The sequence below is a fragment of the Mesoplodon densirostris genome, chromosome 8 (assembly GCF_025265405.1).
Source record: "Mesoplodon densirostris isolate mMesDen1 chromosome 8, mMesDen1 primary haplotype, whole genome shotgun sequence".
NCBI classification, from domain to species: Eukaryota; Metazoa; Chordata; class Mammalia; order Artiodactyla; family Ziphiidae; genus Mesoplodon; species Mesoplodon densirostris.
In genome coordinates this window covers 105,780,987-105,796,332 of record NC_082668.1, presented here as the reverse complement: position 1 = coordinate 105,796,332, position 15,346 = coordinate 105,780,987, and positions in this window count along the sequence as shown.

The following is a 15,346-nucleotide window of genomic DNA, read 5'->3' as shown; positions in this document are numbered from 1 at the left end:
ACACATATTAAGCAAACTATCAAAATTTAAATACAAAGAAAAAATATTAAAGCAGTAAGGGAAATGCAACAAATAACATATAAGGGAATCCCCATAAGCTTAACAGCTGATCTTTCAGCAGAAACTCTTCAAGCCAGAAGGGAGCGGTAGGACATATTTAAAGTGATGAAACAGAAAAAAACTACAACCAAGATTACTCTACCCAGCAAGGATCTCATTCAGATTTGATGGAGAAATTAAAACCTTTACAGACAATCAAGAGCTAAGAGAATTCAGCACCATCAAACCAGCTTTACAACAAATGCTAAAGGAATTTCTCTACACAGGAAACATAAGAGAAGGAAAAGACCTACAAAAGCAAACCCCAAACAATTAAGAAAAGGGTAACAGGAACATACATATCCATAATTACCTTAAATATAAATGGATTAAATGCTCCAACCAAAAGATACAGACTCGCTGAATGGATACAAAAACAGGACCCATATATATGCTGTCTGCAAGAGACCCATTTCAGACCTAGGGACACATACAGACTGAAAGTGAGAGGGTGGAAAAAGATATTCAATGCAAATGGAAAGCAAAAGAAAGCTGGAGTAGCAATACTCATATCAGATAAAATAGACTTTAAAATAAAGAATGTTACAAGGGACAAGGAATGACACTACATAATGATCAAGGGATCAATCTAAGAAGAAGATATAACAATAATAAATATATATGTCCCCCAACAAAGGAGCTCCTCAATACATAAGGCAAATGCTAATAGCTATAAAAGAGGAAATTGACAGTAACACAAAATAGTGGGAGATTTTAACACCTCACATACACCAATGGACAGATTATCCAGAGAGAAAATTAATAAGGAAACACAAGCTTTAAATGACACAATAGAACAGATAGATTTAATTGATGTTTATAGGACATTCCAGATAAATACAGCAGATTACACTTTCTTCTCAAGTGCACATGGAACATTCTCCAGGATAGATCACATCTTGGGTCACAAATCAAGCTTCAGTAAATATAAGATAATTTAAATCATATCAAGCATCTTTTCTGACCACAATGCTATGAGACTAGAAATAAATTAAAGGGAAAAATAAAACCCCGGAAAACCCACAAACACGTGGAGGCTAAAAATACAACAATAAATAACCAAGAGAACACTGAAGAAATCAAAGAAGAAATTAAAAAATACATAGAGCCAAATGACAAGTGAAAACATGATGATGCAAAAACTATGGGATGCAGCAAAAGCAGTTCTAAGAGGGAAGTTTATAGCAATACAACCCTACCTCAAGAAACAAGAAAAATCTCAAATAAACAACCTAACCTTACACCTGAAGAAACTAGAGAACAAAGAACAAACAAAACCCAAAGTCAGTAGAAAGAAAGAAATCATAAAGATCAGAGCAGAAATAAATGAAATAAAAACAAAGAAAACAGTAGCAAAGATCAATAAAACTGAAAGCTGTTTCTTTGAGAAGATAAACAAAATTGATAAAACTTTAGCCAGACTCATCAAGGAAAAGAGGGAGAGGACTCAAATCAATAAAATTAGAAATGAAAAAGGATAAGGTAGAGTGGACCCTGCAGAAATACATATATCATAAGAGACTACTACAAGTAACTCTATGCCAATAAAATGGACAACCAGGAGGAAACTGACAAATTCTTATAAAGAGATAATCTTCCAAGACTGAACCAGGAAGAAATAGAAAATATGAACATATCAGTCACAAGTAATGAAATTTAATCTGTGATTAAAATTCTTGCAACAAACAAAAGTCCAGGACCAGATGGCTTTAGAGGTGAATTCTACCAAATATTTGGAGAAGAGCTAAAACCCATTCTTCTCAAACTCTTCCAAAAAATTGCAGAGGAAAGAATACTCCCAAATTCATGCTACGAGGCCACCATCACCCTGATACCAAAACCAATGAAAGATACTATTAAAAAAAAGAAAACTAGAGACCAATATCACGGATGTATATAGATGCAGAAATCCTCAACAAAATAGTAACAAAAAGAATCCAGCAACATATTAAAAGGATCATACACCGTGATTAAGTGGGATTTATCCCACGGATGTAAGGATTCTTCAATATACGTAAATCATTCAATGTGATACATCATATTAACAAACTGAAGGATAAAAAACATACGATCATCTCAATAGATGCAGATAAAACTTTTGACAAGATTCAACACCCACTTATGATAAAAACTCCCCAGAAAGTGGGAATAGAGGGAACCACCCTCAACATAAGAAAGGACATATATGACAAACACACAGCAAACATCATTCTCAATGGTGAAAAACTGAAAGCATTTCCTCTAAGATCAGGAACAAGACAAGGATGTCCACTCTCATCACTATTATTCAGCATAGATATGGAAGTCCTAGCCACAGCAATCAGAGAAGGAAAAGAAATAAAAGGAATCCAGATTGGAAAAGAAGAAGTAAAACTGTCATTGTTTGCAGATGACATGATACTATACATAGAAAATCCTAAAGATACCACCAGAGATCTACTAGATCTAATCAATGGATTTGGTAAAGTTGCAGGATAAAAATGATACACAGAAGGGCTCCCCCAGTGGTGCAGTGGTTGAGAGTCCACCTGCTGATGCAGGGGCCACGGGTTTGTGCCCTGGTCCAGGAAGATCCCACGTGCCATGGAGCAGCTGGGCCCGTGAGCCATGGCCACTGAGCCTGCACATCCAGAGCCTGTGCCCCACAATAGGAGAAGCCACAACAGTGAGAGGCCCATGTACCACAAAAAATAATAATAATAATAATAAATAAATAAATAAATAAATCATGCACAGAAATCTCTTGCATTCCTATACACCAACAATGAAAGATCAGAAAGAGAAATTAAGGAAACACTCCCCTTTACCTTTGCAACAAGAAGGATGAAAAACACAGGAATAAACCTTCCTAAGGAGGTCAAAGACCTGTAGTCAGAAAACTATAAGAAACTGATGAATCAAATCAAAGATGACACAAACAGATGGAGAGATATACCATGTTCTTGGGTTGGAACATCAATATTGTGGAGGCTTCCCTGGTGATGCAGTGGTTGAGAATCTGCCTGTTAATGCAGGGGACACGGGTTCGAGCCCTGGTCTGGGAGGATCCCACATGCTGTGGAGCAACTAGGCCTGTGAGCCACAACTACTGAGCCTGCACATCTGGAGCCTGTGTTCCACAACAAGAGAGGCCACAATAGTGAGAGGTCCATGCACCGTGATGAAGAGTAGCCCCCACTTGCCACAACTAGAGAAAGCCCTCACACAGAAATGAAGACCCAACACAGCAAAAATAAATAAATTAATTAATAAACTCCTATCCCCAACATCTTCTTTAAAACAAAAAAATCAATATTGTGAAAATGACTATACTACCCAAAGCAATCTACAGATTTAATGCAATTCTTTTCAAATTACCAATGACATTTTTGTACAGAACTAGAGCAAAAAATCTTAAAATTTGTATGGAGACACAAAAGACCCCAAATAGCCAAGAAGTCTTAAGGGAAAAAGCCAGAGCTAGAAGAATCAGACTCCCTGACTTCAGACTATACTACAAAGCTACAGTAATCAAGACAATATGGTACTGGCACAAAAACAGATATATATATATATATATATAACAGTATAGAAAGCCCAGAGATAAACCCATTCACCTATAGTCAACTAATCTATTACATAGGAGGCAAAGGTATACAATGGAGGAAAGACAGTCTCTTCACTAAGTGATTCTGGGGAAACTGGACAGCTACATGTAAAAGAATGAAACTAGAACACTCCCTAATTCCATACACAAAAATAAACTCAAAATGGATTAAAGACCTAAATGTAAGACTGGACAGTATAAAACTCTTTGAGAAAAACATAGGCAGAACACTCTTTGACATAAATCACAGCAAGATCTTTTTTGACCCACCTCCTAGAGTAATGGAAATAAAAACAGAAATAAACAAATGAGACCTACTGAAACTTAAAATCATTTGCACAGCAAAGGACACTATAAACAAGATGAACAGACAACCCACAGAATGGGAGAAAATAATTGCAAACCAATCAATGGACAAAGGATTAATCTACAAAATGTATAAACAGCTCATGCAGCTCAATATTAAAAAAGCAAACAATCCAATCAAAAAATGAGCAGAAGACCTAAAGAGACACTTCTCCAAAGAAGATATATAGATGGCCAAGAGGCACATGCAAAGCTGCTCAACATCACTAATTAGTAGAGAAATGCAAAACAAAACTACAATGAGGTATCACCTCACACCTGGTAGAATAAGCGTCATAGGAAAATCTACAAACAACAATTGCTGGAGAGGGTGTGGAGTAAAGGGAACCCTCTTGCACTGTTGGTGGGAATGTAAATTGATACAGTCACTTCAGAGAACAGTATGGAGGTTCCTTAAAATACTAAAAATAGAATAACCATATGACCCAGCAATCCCATTACAATTCATATACCCAGAGAAAACCATAATTCAAAAAGACACATACATCTCAATGTTCATTGAAGCAATATTTACAACAAGTAGCTCATGGAAGCAATCTAAATGCCCATTGACAGACAAATGGTTAAAGAAGATGTGGTACATATATACAGTGGAATATTACTCAGCCATAAAAAGGAATGAAATTGGGTCATTTGTAGAGATGTGGATGGACCTAAAGACTGTCATACAGAGTGAAGCAAGTCAGAAAGAGAAAAACAAATATCATATATTATCACATATATGTGAAATCTAGAAAAATGGTACAGATGAACCAGTTTGCAAGGCAGTAATAGAGACACAGGTGTAGAGAACAAACTTATGGACAGCAAGCGGAGAAAGCAGGGCAGGGAGGGTGGTGCTGGGATGAATTAGGAGGTAGGGATTGACATATATACACCAATATGTATAAAAGAGATAACTAATATGGCCCAGCTATATACAAAAATAAAATAAAATAAAATTCAAAAAATAATCAGTCCCAGCTTGCAAGAGTTGATAGGCATGAATTCCATTAGGGTGACTTGAGAAGGAATCTGTCCTGGTCCCTACCTGGAAGCAAGGCTGCAATCTTCTGGCTTGGCAATGTGCAGACCTGTCCATTGGTGGTGTAATTTGGACATGATTTAAGAGTAAGAAGAGTTATTACAGGTTTTTATCCCACCACAGAAGTGTTTGTTCTCTATGTCCAAGGAAAATTAAGCCTGGAATTAAAATGGACTGGCTGGCTTCATTAGCTGTAAAGTCCCAATTTTTCATTAATTGCTGGGAGGCTGAGTGACTTCATAAAAAAGCTTTTTAGTGCATGAGGCACAGGATATTAAAGATAACAAAGATAGATAGCTGCACCACCCAGGAGGGAATGTTATCCTAAGAGATGCAAATTCATTGTCATTTATGACTGGGTAGTTGAGGGTTGAGGAGGCTCAGATATTCCCCAACTTTGGGTGTTTTCTATTAATGCCACATTTCATTTAGAATTTTGAAGAGGAATTGAAGTTGGCGTGTTTGGATTCAAATGATGGTTTCTCCTGCATTTACAAGCATGTATGCATGAGGAAAAAAACAAACAAACAAATCTTTATGTGGTAGCTCAAACTACTGAGAAAAAAATAAAATAAAAGGAAAGAAAGAAAAGAAACTGCTTTACTCTCCAGCACAGCTAAAATGAGTCTGATCAGAAATGTTTGAATCAAAAAGTTATACAGATCACTCTTGATATTTATGTAGAAATGGTTGACCCTAGTGTATTTTTACACGAGGGAGAAATTACAAGCATTATATTCCTTTAAATTTGTAAACATCTCCTCTGTGATTTGGATATGTTTAAAAATAATTGAGAACATTTGTTGTCTGCCTTTTGCATTAAAGACATCACTATAAGAAGAGCATTTGCACAATGCAATGTGATATCAGAATTACTTCCAGGAAATGGAAGTGTAAAATGTTTTGTCTGTTAAGGAACTAGAGCTGGTAATGTTCCAAGTATAAACAAATTAATTGGGATGGCAGAGTAAAGCCTGTTGGAGGGATTTCAAAAAGAATTACATTCACCTTGACAATTTTAGCAGAATTTCACAACTAATTTTTAACAATTTTACCCTAGTTCAGTGATCAAGAGAAAAAATAATAGAGAAAATTCTAAGTGACATGAATTAGAATAGCCACTTCAGAACCAAACACATAGCATAGTTTCTGCAAATCTGTGGATATGCTTTAATAAAATCTCTAGACAGCAGAATTCTCCACATATGTTGGTCTCATGTCTGGTTGCTTTTTAACTAATTATAGAAATACTGAAAAATAACATGTTAGTACTTTGCACATCACAGTGTCTTAGTAAATGATTGAAGGGCTTTTAAGATGCTGATCCAAGGTCCAGAATCAGTAGGCAGCTATGCTATTCCCTGGACACCAATGCATGCAGAAGAGAATAGTGTAAGGCACTGTCAAGGCCCTACACAAAGCTTTTGTTCCCATAGAATCATCATTGTGCTCCTAAAGTATATATATATATGTATATATATATATATATATATATATATATATATATATATATATATATATATATACACACACACATATATATATATGTATATATATATATATACATGTATATGTATATACATATATATATATGAACAGACAATAGAATATAGGTTTATATAGGATATATATATACATACACACACATACATATATACATACACACAATAGAATATTACTCAGCCACAATAAAGAATGAAATAACTCCATTTGCAGCAACACGGATGGACATAGAGATTATCATATTAAGTGAAGTAAGCCAGGCAAAGACAAATATCATATGATATGTGGAATCTAAAAAATGATATAAATGAAATTATTTACAAAATAGAAATAGACTCTCAGACTTAGAAAATAAACTTATGGTTACCAAAGGGGAAAGGGGAGGGGGAGGGATAAATTAGGAATTTGGGAGGAACATATGAACACTACTATATATAAAACAGATAAGCAACAAGGACATACTGTATAACACAGGGAACTATACTGAATACCTTGTAATAACCTATAAGGGAAGAGAATCTGAAAATTATATATATATATATATATATTCAGTTGAAATTAATACAACATTGTAAATCAACTATACTTTAATGAAAACAAATAAAATAAAGTAGGGTTTAATTCCTTGATTTTCAAATGACAAAGCAAAGCTTACTTGCTCAAGTAGCCATAGCTAGTAATCTGCCGGGCAGAACTGACACCAGAGGCTGATGTGGGAGCTCACACCTCCTCACCACCCCACCACAGCACCATCACGATGTCTCAATCTTACATAGCCAGTGTGTGCCGACACAAGAAGAGTACTTTGAATGAAGGGCTATGGGAGCCCAGGATGTCCATACACCATCAGCTGTTGTCCTCAATGAAATCTGTCAAAAATCATCTTTTTCTCCTGAAGAAAACAATGTACTGACAAGAAAAAAAAAATAAGTTTATATTTATAGGTCTTAGTCTCAGCCAAACATTAATTTCTTTTCTTTTCTTTTTCTTTTCTGTGAATGCCTGCTTTTAGATATTTCTAAGTGTGAAAGACACTTCAAAAAGAGTTATGGTAATCAAAAGCTGAACTTGATGAAAGAACCAATGGTTAAGGTTATTGTGATCATAAATGTCAAACAGAAAAGACATATTATATCCTCACACAAGTACAATTGCCTCAGGAACACTTAGGTGAAACATTTGAAATTGGTAACATCTCAGAAAATCTGGGATGTGGGGTGACTGTCATCTTGGTTGTAATTCAGAAGGGTGCCTCCCATGAATGCTTAGGACTGTTTCTCTTCCTCTTCCTGTTTGCAAAATTGAACAGAATAATAAAAATAGCTGTAATTATTTTTGACATATTTATTAAGATATAATTCACATACTGTAAAATTTACCCATTTAAAGTACACATAGTAGTTTTTTAGAATTTAGTATATTCAGAGTTGCTCAAATACCACTATGATCTATCAATAATTCAGATCATTTCCTTCATCTCAAAAAGAAACACATAACAGTTAGCAGTCACTCCAGTTTTACCCTCCTCTCCCATATTACCAGTCCTAGGCAAACACTAACCTATTTTTTTGTCTATATATATTGCCCCTTCTGTATATCTCATTTAAATTGAATCATATGATATGTGATCTTTTGTAACTGGCTTTTTATGACTTAGCATAATGTTTCTAAGGTGCATCCATGTTTTAGCATGTATCAATACTTCGTTTATTTTTATTGATGAATAATATTCCATCATATGGACATACTACATTTTGTTTATCCATTCAGCAGTTGATAGATATTTGGGTTGCTTCTACCTTTTGGCTATGAACCTTCATGTCTAAGTTTTCGTGTAGATATATGCTTCCTTTCTCTTGGATATCTACCAAGATAAGAGTAGAATTTCAGGCTCATATGGCAACTTCATGTTTAATCTTTTTAAGGAAATGTCAAACTATGTTTCAAGTGACTGTCCCATTTTACATTCCCAACACAGTGTATAAGAATTCCAATTTATCCACATCCTCATCAACACTTATGATTCCCTAACTTTTTGATTATATTCAGCCTAGTGTGTGTGAAGTAGTGTCTCTTTGAGGTTTTGATTAACATTTCCCCTAATGATGTGTTCAGCATATTTCCAAAAGCTTATTAACTATTCATGTATCTTCTTTGCAGAGATATCTATTCAAAAGATTTGCCCAGTTTTTAATTGAAGTATAGTTGATTTACAATATTGTGTTAGTTTCAGGTGTACAGCAAAGTGATTCAGTTATACGTATTTTTTCAGATTATATTCCATTATAGGTTATTACAAGATATTAACTAAAATTTCCTGTGCTATACAGTAAATCTTTGTTGCTTATCTGTTTTATGTTTAGTAGTTTGTATCTGTTAATCCCATAATATTAATTTACCCCTCCTTCCCTTCCTCTCCCCTTTGATAACCATAAGTTTGTTTTCTACGCCTGTGAGTCTGTTTCTGTTTTGAGTATATATTCATTTATACTATTTTTTTAGATTCCATATATAAGTGATATCATATAGTATTTGCCTTGCTCGTCTGATTTACTTCACTAAGTATAATATTCTCTAGGTTGATCCACATTGCTGCAAATGGCAATATTTCATTACTTTTATGGCTGAGTATTATTTCACTGTATACATATACCACTTCTTCTTACCAATCATCTGTTTATGGGCACTTGGGTTGTTTCCATGCCTTGGCTATTGTAAATAGTACTGCTATGAACACTGGTGTGTATGTATCTTTTTGAAATTATAGTTTTCTCCAGATATATGCCAAGTTGTGGAATCACTGGATCATATAGAAACTCTATTTTTAGTTTTTTAAGGAACTTCCATGCAGTTTTCCAAAGTGGTTGTACCAATTTACATTCCTATCAACAGTGTAGGAGGGTTACCTCTTTTGCATACCATCTCCTGCATTTATTGTATGTAGACATTTTGATGATGGCCATTCTGAATGGTGTGAGGTGATAATTTGGCCATTTTTAATGGAGTTGTTTGTCTCTTTACTATTCATTATAGAGTTCTTTATATACTCTGGGTATAAGTTCCCTATTAAACACATTATTTGTAAATATTTCAGTCATTCTGTGTTATCTTTCCACTTTTTTGTAGTGTCATTTGGAGCATAGATCTTTTTACCTTTAAAGTAGTTTAATGTGTCTATTTTTTAATTTGGTTACTTGTGATTTTGGAGGCACATCTAAGAAACCACTGCCTAACCCAAGATCACAAAGACTTACATCTATGTTTTATTCTATGAGTTTTATATTTTTAGCTCTTAAAGTCCATGATCCAGTTTGAGTTAATTTTTGTTTATGATTTGATATAAGGTTTCACATTTATTATTTTGCATCTGGATGTCCAGGTGTCCCAGGACCATATGTGGAAATGAATATTCTTTCCCTATTTAACTGTCTTGGCGTCTCTACTGAAATTCAACTGAACATAAATAGACTAAAACACCTCTAATTTGTTAAATATTTGGGGAAGTAAAAGCTGTCTGAACTGAACACAAATCCACACAATTAACATAGGAAGCTTTTCCCTTCTGAAATGAGGATGATGAAGTTCTTTTGTCCTGGTTAATTGAATTTTATAGTTTAATGTGAAAAACCATTCTTGTCAAATATTTAAAAGGATTTTGCCATTAATTCATTTCTTCCTTATTACATTTTTGTTTTGATTTCATTAAATGACAAGTTACCTGAATTATTTCTTTGAAATAAACAAAGCTATTTCTATTGTTTCAAAACAACTTTATAGAAAATTGAAAAATCATAACATTTAAGCTAAATATCCATTAGAATTATTGAACTGAAAATTTTTCACTACAAACATGTAATCCTTTGGAGATATAATGAATCTCTATATAAACATGAGTAGCACATTTTACTTTTTTCCTGCCTAAGTGACAGGAACAAAATAAATTACCTAGTGCCCAGCATGCTCTCATATTTAATTATAAGAAAAAGCCTCAAATTGAGTGTTTATAAATTGTCACAATAATAATTGATTAGACGAAAGATGCTCATCTAGATGTTTATTAAAAATCATATAAAGTACATCTTTAGTTTACGCCAAACTTCTTCCTGCATGATAGTATATAGAAATAAAATTGATTTTTTGGGTCAATATATTTGTGTCCTGTAAGCTTGTTTAGTTCATTAATTTTAGGAAATTTTTTATATTACATTGGATTTTCCTCATAGATAATTACTCCATCTGCATATAGGGACTGTCTTATTTTTCCCATTAAAATCTATATGACTTATTTCCTCTTTTTGCTTAACTGTACAATCTACATTGTGCAATAATTCTAATACACTATTGAATAAGAATAGTGAGATCAGACACACTTGCCTTGCTCCTGTTCTCATGTGGAAAACCTCTGGTCTTTTACCCTTAAGTAAAAGTAAAATGATAAGTGTATACTATACAGTATACAGTAGGTTAACTGTAGTTTTTGTTGCTCTTTTCTAAGTTAGTTCCTTTCTATTCCTTGCATTTTCTGAAAGTTTTTAATTATGAATGTGTGTTGTTTTGTCAAATGCTTTGCCTACATCAAGTGATATATTTACATGATTTTTTCTTTATCTTGCTATATGGTAGTTTATATTGATTGATTTTCAAATATTAAATCATCCTTGAATCCCTGGATTAAACCCCATATAGTCATGACATTCAGTATAATTATTATATATTGATTAATTATGTTTGCTAATATTTAAAATAATTTTTACTTCTCTATTCATGAGGAATACTAATGTCTTAATTTTCTTTATCCTTCCCTCTCTTTCTCCTCTCCTGCCCCTCCCCCTTCCTTTACTTTTCTGTCTGTCATACTCTCTGGTTTTGTCTTCATAAAATAACTTAGGAAGTATTCTTTCCTCTTCTGTTTTCTAGAGCAGATGATATATATTTGGTGTTAATTATTTTTAAAAGTTATGAATAATTCTGCAGTAAAGTTATCTGCACCTGAACATTCCTTTTTTGAGGAGTTTGTTATATAATTAAGAATTCAACTTATTCAATAGTTATAAGGATATTCATATTATTTCGTATAGGATGAATTGTGGTAGTTTGTGCTTTTGGGACAATTTTTGCATTTTGGCTAGATGTCATGTCATATGTATAGACTTGTTCATAGTATTCCCTATTATCTTTTTGAAGTTTGTAGTCAGTATCCCCTGTCTTACTCCTGATATTGGTAATTAGTGATTTCTCTCTTTTTACTGTGTCAGTATTGCTAGAGGTGGTGTGCCAATTTTATTGATGCTTTCAAAGAACTAATGTTTTGTTTCATTGATATTCTCAATTTTTTTCTGTTTTCAATTTCATTAATTTTTGCTATCCTCTTTATTAATTATTTTATTCTGCTGACTTTGTTTGGCTCTACATTTTTTTTTCTCCCCAAGGATCCTGAGATGAAAGTTGAAATGATTGATTTGAAACTTTTTCTCTTTTCCAACATAAGCATTTAGTGCTATAAATTTCCCTCTCCCATTGCGGAGCACAGGCTCCGGACGCGCAGGCTCAGTGGCCATGGCTCATGGGCCTAGCCGCTCCACGGCATGTGGGATCTTCCCAGACAGGGGCACGAACCCGTGTCCCCTGCATTGGCAGGCAGACTCTCAACCACTGCACCACCAGGGAAGCCCAACCCTCACAGTTTTTGATATGTTGTATTTTCATTGCCATTCAGTTCATGTATTTTTTTTATTTCCCTCTGACTCATGGTTTATTTAGAATTGAGCTGTTTAGTTTCCCACTATTTCATGATTTTTCTCTTATCTTTCTGTTTTTGTTGCTAGTTTGATCCCATTGTTGACAGAGCATACACTCTGTGTGGTATCAGCTGTTATTGTTGAGAATCTTTTGATGACCCCAAATATTGTCTACCTTAGTGTATGTTTCATGGATACTTGAAAGTAATGACTATTATACTGTTGGATGAAGTGTGCTATAAATGCTGATGATAACCTGCTGGTTGATAGTGCTGTTGAACTCATCAGTATCTTTACACATTTTCTCTCTAATTGCTGCATCAATTGTTGAGAGAGAAATATTGAAGTTTCCAACTATAACTGTGGATTTATCTGTTTTGTTTTCAGTTCTATCACTTTTTGCTTTACATATTTAGCAGTTATGTTTGTTGGTGCATACACATTTAGAATTGCTATGTCTTTTTGGTGGATTGATCATTTTATCATTTTGTAATGTTTTTCTCTGTCTCTGGCAATTTTCTTAGCTGAAGTCTACTTTATCTTAATCCACTCTGTCAGTACATTTCAATTGTTGTATTGAGACCATTTAAATTTAATGCAATTATTGTTAAGGCTTAAGTCTATACTTTTGTTTTTCTTCATATTCTGTTTGTTCTCTCTGTTTTATGATTCTCTATTTTCCTTTTTCTGTCTATCTGTAGATTTCTTTAACAATTTTTAGAATTCTGTTTGGATTTAGCTCTAGTTTTTTGAGTGTTTTTCATTGTATTTTTCTTTTAGTGATTTCTCTGGGTATGGTGACTTATCACAGTCTATTGGTATCCAGTCTTTTACAAGGTCATGTGAAGTTAAAAAACTTAACTCCTCTTATGTCCTTTACTCTTTTCCACTTAGAATATAATTGTCTAAAATGTCTCTTGTACATGTTAAGCTCTTTTGTTTCAATTGTCAAATATAATTTAGGAACTAAAAAGAAGAAAACTATTTACTCTTAGGTTTACATTTTGCATTGTTTTTCTTTCTTTCTGATATTCCAAAATTTCTTCTTTCATCATTTTTCTTGTTTTTAGACAAATTCCTATGGTTGTTCTTTTAAGATAAGTCTGCTGGCTGGCCACATAGTCTCTTAGATTTTCTTTATTTGAGAATATCTTGAATCCTCCTTCACTCCTCAAGGATATTTTTGCTGGATTCAAAATTCTGCATGGATAGTTATTTTCTCTCAGAAGTTGAATATGTTCATGTGATTACTTAGTGGATGGCCTCTATGGTTTATGGTAAGAAATTCACTGTTATTCAAATCATTTTCTTTCTGTAGGTAAGTTTTTGTTTTTTCAGGAGTTAACTACGAAGTGCCTTAGTGCAGATTAATTTTTATCTTTTTTTTAGCATCTTCCCAGTTTATCAAATCTGTAGCTTTACATCTTTTGCCAAATCTGTAAAGTTTTCATTCATTACTCATAAAGCACTTTTTTTTAGCTCTGCCATCTTTCTCCTCTTCTTATGGACTTTAGCAATAAAAATCTTAGTTTTTGTTTGTTATAGTCTTATGGGTCTCTGAGACTCTGTTCTTTTATTTTTTTAGTCTGTTTTCTCTCTGTTGTTCACATTAGGTAATTTCTATTGTTCTATATTCCAGTTCACTAATTCTTTCATCTCTCCCATCCACTCTGCTGTTGAGACTATCTATTGAGTTTTGTACTTTAGTTGTTATATTTTGCAATTCTAAAATTGTCAGTTTACTTTTCTTTCTATCTTCAATTTATTTGCAGAGACTTTACTTTTTGTTTGTTTGTTTGTTTCTGGAATATTTATAATTGTTTGGTGAAGCATTTTATTATAATTGATTTAAACATTTTATTGGAAAATTCTAACATCTTTGTCATCTCTGTGTTGGCATTTATTTTTTGTCTTCATTCAAGGCAAATGAAAGAATTTCCTGATTTTTATGTGATGACTAATTTTCAATTGAAACTTGGACATCTTGGGCATTATATTCTGAGATTCTGGATCTTATTTAACCTTGTTTTAACTGGCTCCCTCTAACTCTGATCTAGTAAGGGAAGAGAGGGTGCCACCTCATTTCTGCCAGGTGTATGTAGAAATACAGCCTCCTTCCCCTCCATTAACACCTGAGAGAGTTTCCTATTATTGCTAAGCAGTGTTGAGCACTAGGTCTCTGTTGACATCATTCATATGGGAAGAGTAGGAGTGTTGTGTTATTGTCCACCTTGTGATCCCTATTGACATGGGCTGGTGGTCTCATTATCATTGGCCATGGGTAAAAGTCCTAACTCTCCACTAAGATTTCTCTCACTCCACTCACCAGGAGGGTGGAATGTTACCTCATTGGTCCTGATTGGTAGAAAGTCCAGGCTACCCAGTTAGTCTTTATTGACACTGGGGAGGGGCATGTCCTCATTGCTGCCCAGTGCAATGAATGTTCCAGCTTCCTACTTGGTTTCTCTGACATTAGCCCAACAGATATGTTGGGATTCATTATTAGGGCCTCATGTGGGCAGAAGCCTAGATTCCCCACTAGGCCCTTGCTGATATGGGTGGAGATGGGGTATACACTTTTTTTCTGTGGCATTTGGCTGGAATAGAGCCATTATTTTAAAAACGTTTTTTTGTCTTGCTAAACTGAAATTGTCCTGATCCTTTGCAGACAGAGCTGGTTTTTGCTGTGGCTTTGTTTATTTGTACTTATTGGCATTTGTGGCTGCTGACTTCTTCAGCTCCCAATCTAGGAAATTAAAAAAAAAAAAGGAACTTACCATTGTGCTTCATTTTTTGGATTCTGAGGTCCCTTGATAGTCTGTCTCTTCTTATGTTGTTTTTAGTAAAATGTTCAAGGTTTTTAATTTTATTTAGCAGAAGGAATAGGGAAAACCATGTCTACTTTATCTTTCCAGAAACAGACATAATCTTTAAGCCATTTTTACTGGAAACCATTATTTTCCAACAATTTAAAAGCTTATTTTTACATTAACTCATATTTTTCATAATACATTTCTCCCTTTATTCATT